Genomic DNA, 9,196 nt, shown 5'->3' on the forward strand with positions numbered 1-9,196 from the left:
TTTAAAGACGCTATTTAGGAGTCATCAGTTATGATCTGAAAGTCTAACAATAGGAGATTGAAGAATGAGTTCTAGAGATGTATTTACCTGATAAACTGAGGATTGTTTTGTATAGAAAATGACAGTGACATATTCAGAGGCTCTGAGATGAGCAAGTGTAGCAGACAAGGGAAATGTCCAAAGAGCATATAAGCATACTATTCTAGACTCTGGCTGGTGTAGTGGTGATGAGCTATAAATGCTGAATAATGTTGTTTATATGAAAATGTAAACTTAAGCCATAGAAAGCCATTGTCAAAATTAGTTAGAAATAAATACAGGCATCTGGAAAGAGTGAATATTTTAGACTCTGAATACTAAAAAACAGAATGTGTAACCTCAGAAGTCTTGACATTAAAGAGTGTGAGCATCGGGGTTCTCTCTTCCTATCCCAACATGGCGGCCTCAGAAAAAAAGAATAACAAGGGGACAACCATTTCCCTAACAGACTTTCTAGTGGAGGACAGGAGTACTGGTGGAGGAAGCACTTATGTCTCCAAACCAGTCAGCTGGGCTGATGAAACAGACGATCTGGAAGGAGATGTGACAACTTGGCACAGTAACGAAGATGATGTGTATAGGGCATCACCAATTGACCGGTCCATCCTTCCCACTGCTCCACGGGCTGCTCAGGAACCCAATATTAACTGGAGCCTTCTTCCAAAGTCACACTGCTTTCCTGGGGAACCTGCCCTATCATGTGACAGAAAATTTTATTAAGGAATTCTTTAGAAGATTAAATATCAGTGCTGTACACCTACCACATGAACCCAGTAATCCCGACAGGTTAAAAGGCTTTGGCTATGCAGAATTTGAAGACCTGGGTTCTGTGCTCAGTGCTTTGAGTCTCAATGAAGAGACTTTAGGTACAGGGGAATTCGAGTGGACGCTGCTGATCAAGCACAGGATAAAGACCGGGATGATCGCTTTTTTTTTTTTTTTTTTTTTTTTTTTGGTGGAGTTAGAAATTAGGATTCTGACAAAACAGACAGACTGGAGGGCTCATCCTGCCACAGACAGCTTTGATGACTACCCACCTAGAAAGGGTGACAGTTATTGGGATGGCCCATGCAGAGATATGGATCGCTATGGGGGGGGGGCGGGATTGCTATTATGACCTAGGCAGCAGAGACTGTGACCGAGGCTATGACTCCAGGATAGGCAGTAGCAGAAGAGCATTTGGTAGTGGGTACCACAGGGATGATGACTACAGAGGTGGGGACTGCTGTGAAGATCGGTATGACAGAAGGGATGATCGGTCCTGAAGCTCCAGGGATGATTACTCTTGGGACCCATATAGTCCTGATGACAGAGCTCCACCCCCAAAGACCCAAACTGAATCTAAAGGAAGATGATCCCTCTGCTAGCACCTGCCAGTCCAGTCCAGCTGCTTCTATCTTAGGAAGGGCAAAGCCTGTTGACACAGCTGCTCGACAAAGAGAAGCAGAAGAGCGGCTACAAAAGGAGCAAGAGAAGTTGTAACGGCAGCTGGATGAGGCCACGGGCCACGCAGACCATGGGAGAGACACCCAAGTTGGCAAAGAAACTCAGGAAAGAGAATGGTCGAGGACGGGAAGTGAGTCATTTCAGACTTTGACCTCAGCCACATCTGGCTGAAATACACGAAGGAGAGAGTGAAAAGTCTCTAGAAAATGAAACCCTCAATGAGTAAGAAGACAGTCACTCTCCAACCTCCAAACCTTCTAAACCTGTTCAACCTCTACAGGTAATGCCAGACCCTCCACCAAAGGAGAATGCTGCGTGGGTGAAGCAAAGCTCTCACCCTCCTGCTCGATCTTAGAGCTCAGACACAGAGCAGCAGTCCCCTACAAGTGGTGGAGGGAAAGTAGCTCCAGCTCAGCTCTCTGAGGATGGACCATAAAGAAAAAATGAAAATAAAATAGATGGGGTAATTGTCCCAAAAGGCCAAACTGGGATCTCAAGTCGTGGTCTTGGAGATGGAGGGGACAAAGACCACGGGAAGGAGTTGGATAGGAAAGATGGCAAAAATAAAGAATCCGGATCTGCACCTGAGCCAGAGAAATCTGAGAAGACCCAGCCTCCAAATTCAGTTCTGCAAGCAAGTATGCTGCTCTCTCCGTGGATGGTGAATATGAGAATGAGGGAGTTGACCATGCTGAGTAGACTCCACATTCTTCTAGTCTCCACCCCGGAAGATTCAAGAGATAATCAAACCTCTTTCCAGACAAGAAAAAATAAAACTCACCATCTCCTGAAAAAAAAAAAGAAAAAAAAGAAAGAAAAGAAAGAGAAAAAAAGATTGTGAGCATTATAACCTAAGAACACAGACTAGAAAATAAGGAAAATTTTGTTCAGATAAGTATCTTTTGGTAGATTTGCCAAATAGTTTCACTGGAGTCAGAAATGAAGAAGCTCAGTTTCACTGGACTGAAACATAAATGGAGGTAATAAAGCAGAAATAATAAGTGTCCTTGAGGGAGATCCCTTCATATGGCTTCTGTTGTATTTGCAAAATGAAATATAAGGTCATGTGCTAATCCTCCATGACATGAAGCCAGAAAAAATGTATAATGTCAACTAACAAATTTAGGTCAAGCAAAACCTTCTCACTGCTTTTTATGATACTAGAAATTCAATGCTACTCAGCTCTGCACCCATAAATGAGAAGCAATTGATTTGGTGGGTGATACTGAGAGCCTATATGCCAATGCATCATCATGAGCAGATTTGAGAAGGATGTGTCTACTTCCTCAAAGTCTCCATAGCAAATGTAATTTCCTACAATTTATAAAATTTTAGAAATTTGTCTTAAATTTTCACACATAACTGTGATTCAAAAATGAAGAATTTATATTTTACACAAAGGACACTCTTCTGCTTAAATTATTTTCCTAATTAAGAAGGAATCATTTGTTTATTTTTATACTTTTAAGTAATTTTTTCTTTAACACTTTCATCTAGATATATCATAAACTTTGTTAGATTTCATTTACAATTGTACTCTATTATGCCCTTGGCCTCTGAGTCTAAAACTTGTATCGAATAAGGCCTTTTAAAGATTTATATCACTTTTGTGACCTATAGTAATTACTTACTTCATTTATAATAATTATAGTTCAGTTATAATAATCACAATTTGTTAGCATGAAAAGAATTTTCTTATAACATGATTCATATGCATCCAAAGGGCTAGTTTTCAAGTTCAACATTGTGCTCAGTGTGATTGTGGAACATGAAAAATAAAAGACCCAGAGACAGATATTAGGGTTCAAGCTTTAAGTTGAAGATCAGAAAAACAAAGCAGCTGGCTACCAGCTCTTACCTTTACCTCAGATTGAGAGGTGATTCTGGCTCCATCAAACCTCAGACTGCAATCCCAGACTGCTATGTTCTCCTCAACATAGCTGGAGAATCCTGAGACTCATTGTATTTCTATCTTCAATGTGTTTGGAGAATGAATGCCTCTACCTTTGATACCTCTCAAATTCAAGGATTAAAGGCTTGAACTTTGATTCACTCTCCAATAACCCACGGTGGTCTTAGACACAGAGATACATCTATCTTTTTAATTCTGTGTCCTGGGATAAAAGGAGTGTGCCTGTCTTCTATGGCTCAAGGTTGACATTGCTTTCTGATTCCTCAGGCAGGCTTAAATAAGTCATAAATAATATTTCATGGGGAATGGTGGGGAGGGGACATAGAGGTGAGAGGGAACTAGGAGAAAGAGAAGGGGATGAGAGGAAAGCACATGGGACTAGGAAGATTGAGTCAGGGTAGGAATAGAAGACAGAAGAGAAAGAAAGAGACAGACAGAGAGAGCATATAAAAAAAGGAGCCATTATAGGTTTGAAGAGAAAACTGAACCTAAAGAAATGTCTAGAGACCTACATGACTGACTCTAACAATTTGAGCAACAGTGGAAAGGATACCTTAAATGCCCTTCCAGGATAGTGAGATCAACAACTAATTTATCCACATTCATGGAGCCTTCATCTAGTACCTGTTTGAAAGAGAAGCAAACACCCACAACTAAACACTGAGTAAAACTAGAATCCAGATGCAGAGAGAAAAGACAAGACCAGGTTGCAGAAACACATAGAAATAGCTGACCTGGGAGCTAACAGGCCCCTAGACTGATAGCTGGGAATCCAGCATAGGACTGACTCACACCCCCTGAACATGGGTCTCAGCTAGAAGGCCTGAGCAGTCTAACAGACCACAGACAGTGGAATAGAATGTATTCTTGGTACACAAAAGGACTTTGGGGGGGACATCCCCTATGGAGGGATAACTGTCTTAATCTACAGATAGGAGAGAAGTCCTATTCCCTACTTCAAATGACTTGCCAGATTTACATGACCCCTCCTGGATGGCATCACCCTACATGTGGAGTGGGGGGAATGGGAAGGGAAGGTGGTCGGGGTGTAAGTGAGGGGGCAGAGAGGGAAAGAGTGAGAGAGGGAGGGAGAGATAACTGGGATCAGTATGTAAAATAAAAAAAATCTTGGAAAAAAAGAAATAAAACATATTTAATGTGATTTCAATTTTTGTTGTAATAGATGACTATTCAATTAAATTTCCTTATTATTTTATATAGTTGGTAATAATAAATTTCAAGAAGTAGAAATTTGCATTACATTGATAACTTAGCTATATAAATAAAATGCATTTGTTTTCTAAAAAGTTTTCCCTTTTTTGGATGTTTATTTGTCCAAAGGTCTTAGATTCCCCAAGATATTTGTTTTTATTTTCCTGAAATGACAAAACAAACACTTCCCAAATCTTAACTTTGGGGAGTTTCTGAATCTAATCTATCAATTTTGATTCATGATTTTACCTGATGTTTTATTTTTAGCTCCCAAATCTCTTCTATAATCCAGAATGATATGTTTTCATTCAATAAACATTTAGTTATTTAATTGGTCTGGGACCGAGTTTCAGTTACAGTGAGCAGGAAACAAATGAACCTGTTTAGGCATAGGGGCTTTCAAGAGATCTCTTAAGGAATTTTCCAAAGGCTATCTATTACTTTGACCATCTCTTGTTGACCTACATTCCTTTGTCCAATGTCTGCATTTGACACTCTATTTACATAATACAGAAGGGAGGGAAATTATGTTTGATTATATTTATAAAAAGAATTATTTCTAGAAATGCCTCATTAATAATCCCTTTTCAAGTGAGCTTGTCTGCCACAAAGGAGAAAATTTATATTTCAATTTTCTTTAACCTCTTGAAATCACCTCTCCTATCCATGTATCATTATCATGGTCATGAGTTACAATATAAATTGCATCTCAGATCCAGTCCTGAAAAGGTACTGATTTTTCTTTTAAATGTCTAAATTTCCCTTTTCACTGGGCATTAATTAACATTTTCCAAAGCCATAGTTTCAATTATTATTTTTCTATCATCTGAGTCTGATATCATTTATACTGCTATTGATAGTCTTTGTAAGAAGTCCATGAACGCTTCCTTTTGATCCTGCATAACTTTTGTAAATGATACAGTTTTCTTTCTTGTTCTCTAATTCTGTCCCAAGATTTCAAAGCTACTGAATGGCATAATGTCAAGAGGTGATCATCACATTGAACAGGCTGAACCTTAGTACTCATCCCTTTCTTCTTCATGATGTTGAATTTGTTTTAATACACCTGAGATCAGCAGAAGACAATCTTCCCCAGCCTGTTTCTTAGGCTTTTGGAACAGGATGCAAGACCAGGTGAATGGAACTGAAAAATGCATTCCAGGGAACAAGAGGGTACAAGCACATGATCTATGTGACATGGTCAGGGTGACAGTAGTTCAGGTTCTATGTGGACCATCCCTCTGAATTTTTGAAACCTTCTAATACAGAGGAGAAAGAAATAAATATGTTCTACTGTTTTATTTTATTCATCCTATCCTGAGATCCCCCACTAAACCTACTTACTTGCCGAAGCTCCCATTTCCAAATGCCATCATGAAGGCAGTTAAGATTTAAACACATTTTTCAGATAAACAATACTATTCCATATTTAACAAGAACCTGCTCTTATGTAGTTTTATTAAAAGGTTATTTGATATTTTATTATTTTTATTCATGAACCGAAATTACACAGTTTAGTTCTGAGATCAAATGTATGTTTATGTGTATATGATTTCCAAATTTTGTTGGATTGGTTTTTCTGAGATATCAATTTACTATATCTGCATTAAAATACAAAGTATTGAAAGAGATAAAGTAAAAATAATACTTCTATCAATTTTAAGTATATGAATGAATACAATGATCTTTGTGTCTCTACAACTAGTATAGAACTATGAAAACTTATAAAGGTATAAATTTGAGTTCATTATGGAATGACAATGTTTTATTTTCAAACATATTTTTATAGTGAATATTTTTATTTTTTCCTTTTAGAATCAGGGAGTAATAATTGCAGGTTTATTACATTTAACAACATTAGATCATGCCATTATAATTTCTTTCTTGACACCCATTTCTCATCTAATTCTTAGTTCCAGTTCCATCTTAACTAAATGATTTAAATTGACAGAGTAATAAGTAAACATGCAAGTGATTTGTGCAGAAATTCATGAGCCATAAACAGTGTCATTAAATTAATAAGGCATAAGCAGTGTCACTGAAATATTAATTGCACTGGCATTACTTAATGAATTCAAGTATTGCATGTTGTTGAATATAACGTTGGAAGGATGGATCATAATGCTTCAGATTACTGAATTAGAACATATTTTTCAAAGCTATTATAGAGTTTATCAGTACACAAAAATATCTAACATAAATATTAATTATGTAAATTATCAAGTCATACAAGACATATAATAATGATAATAAGTGCAGTCAAAACATTTTCAAGGGGCAATTTGTCAAAGAAATCTAAGATTTCTATCCATCAAAATAAGCACTAAAGAAATGAAAAAATTCAATGTAAATCCAGCTAGCTTCTTGTTTAATTGTATATCCTGGTGTTTTTCTGGCTTTATTTAATGCTAATTATTTGAAAACTAGGGAGATTAGAGTGATCATATCTTTACGTATTATGTATGTTAATGATATTAGACATTCATTTTTGCAGTACAGATTTAGAATAATATATAATTTGTAAAACTGTATTATTAAGCACAATGAAATATATGAGGTGTTTTACACACATGCGCACAATATTTTTATGAAATGAAGTGAACAAATGGCCCTTCAGATACAAGCTCATGTAAGATGCATAGAGACAAATGCACCAAACATTGTCACTGGGGATGAATTCTGTTGCACAATGTCCTAGTAAACCACATATTTTCTTTGACAAGTATTTTTAAAATATGTCTACTACATAAGTGAATCCTGTCATGAACAACCATAAGAGGTAGAACTTTTCTAACTGATGTTTCTATTTCAGGATAAATATATTTGATGTCTGTTGGAATATCATTTTCATTTATTTATTCATTGTATGTTTATTTCTTTAGTGAGTATATGTGTTTTAAATGATATATTATGCTAGTGAAGATGTTCTTTTATCTAGATGCCCAATTTTATGAATATATTTATTATTAGTAAATTGACATATGCTTTCTTCCATATATATAGGAACATACATATAAGAACATGTTTATGAAATATATGCACCTGAAAAAAATTACTACTTGATCATTTTGAGAACCTTGGTTTATAATATTTTTAGAAGTCATAAACTGAATTGGCATTAAGCAATAATGCAATTCATAATCTAGTCAGTAATAGTCCCCAGCAGTCTATTTTCACTCACTAAATTTCGACCATCAGATATAAAACATATCTCTGCATCAAGATTTTTATATCCATTAGTGATGATTCTGAATTTCTTAACTTGAGTTTGTGTATAATTCTGTTTCATTATTTCAAATGATTTGATGAGCTTTTAAGCTATTCTTTCCTCTGTGGTACTTTTTCTATTAACCATGTGTTAATTGTTCATTATGGAAATATATGTATTTTTCCACTGAGACAATCTAAGTTGCATTGTAGAGTCTAATTTATGTGTGTTAAGTTTCTGGTTTATAATGAAAATTTAAAAATCATGTGACTAATGTCTGTACAGTTTCTTAAAAGTCTTCTAGTGTGATTATGAGCAGGATTATTACTCCTCTAGGATTACAGACATGGATGTAAGGATACATTTTTAGTAAGAGACTTATTCAGTTTTTAGAAGATCACAATAAATTTAAAATTTTTCTTCAGCCATCAGTCCTGAATTAAAAATTTCAAGTCATATTTTTCTATGTGGTATTTATTACTTCAAGGCTGATAATCAAAAATATTATTTTCTATTTTCAGTGGATTTAATGCCACTTAAAATGCTTAAAAAACTGTTAAGAACAGAGCTAAAAACATCTTTATTAATAACAAGTGAGAGTAGAAAACATGGATGAGCAAGAACATATTATATCTTAGTTTGTGTTGAACAAAGACAGCATACATTACTATTACAATAATCTTGCTATATTAGATTTCATGGCAACTAAGACACATCAGAATTCCTATATTTATATATTCTTCTCATGAAGCAATCTCAGTGTGGGCAATCTCAGATAGATATCTTAAACGTCCTTAAGAAGGAACTCCTAAAATAATTTGTTTTAAACAACGATGCCCAGTTATAATCACCAGAGAAAAATTGCTATCAATAGTATGCAAGATTTACTATAGATTAATAACCACCTGAAAACATTACCTATAAAAATCTGGAACTACAAATTAAAATTTCTTGGCATCATCACTTTATACCTATTAAAATAGGTTTCCTTGGTAAATTCTTGTATATTAAATATAAATTTATTATGATGTATTTAAATGTCATTGCTATATCCAAGGTATTAAAATAACCCACTGAGATTAATGTAGTTTTTATCATGAGTATTCATAATAGCTATAAATAAACTAGACAAATAATGTAAGTAAATAATTCAAGACTAAGTGACATAAATTATCTTTCACGAGAAATGCCAGGTAATCCCTTAAAAGGAAAAGTGACTCATTTTTTACCTCTAATCAAGGTTGAAAAGATGGGATAAACATTAAAAGTAAATGGTCATGATGTATTTCTCTGTATAATATAAATATTTAAAGCCAGTTTAGCCAAATGAGCAACTACTCTCAATTACTGACTAGGATTGAATTGTGCAATAAACTGAG

At 35.2% G+C, this 9,196-nt stretch overlaps 1 pseudogene; it reads left to right on the plus strand.

Annotated features, from left to right (window-relative positions):
- The first annotated feature begins 435 nt into the window (after positions 1–435).
- Positions 436–2,194, plus strand: LOC127230468 (eukaryotic translation initiation factor 4B-like; annotated as a pseudogene).
- The last annotated feature ends 7,002 nt before the right edge of the window (positions 2,195–9,196 follow it).

This window comes from Phodopus roborovskii, unplaced genomic scaffold (genome assembly GCF_943737965.1).
Source record: "Phodopus roborovskii unplaced genomic scaffold, PHOROB, whole genome shotgun sequence".
Classification (NCBI taxonomy): Eukaryota; Metazoa; Chordata; class Mammalia; order Rodentia; family Cricetidae; genus Phodopus; species Phodopus roborovskii.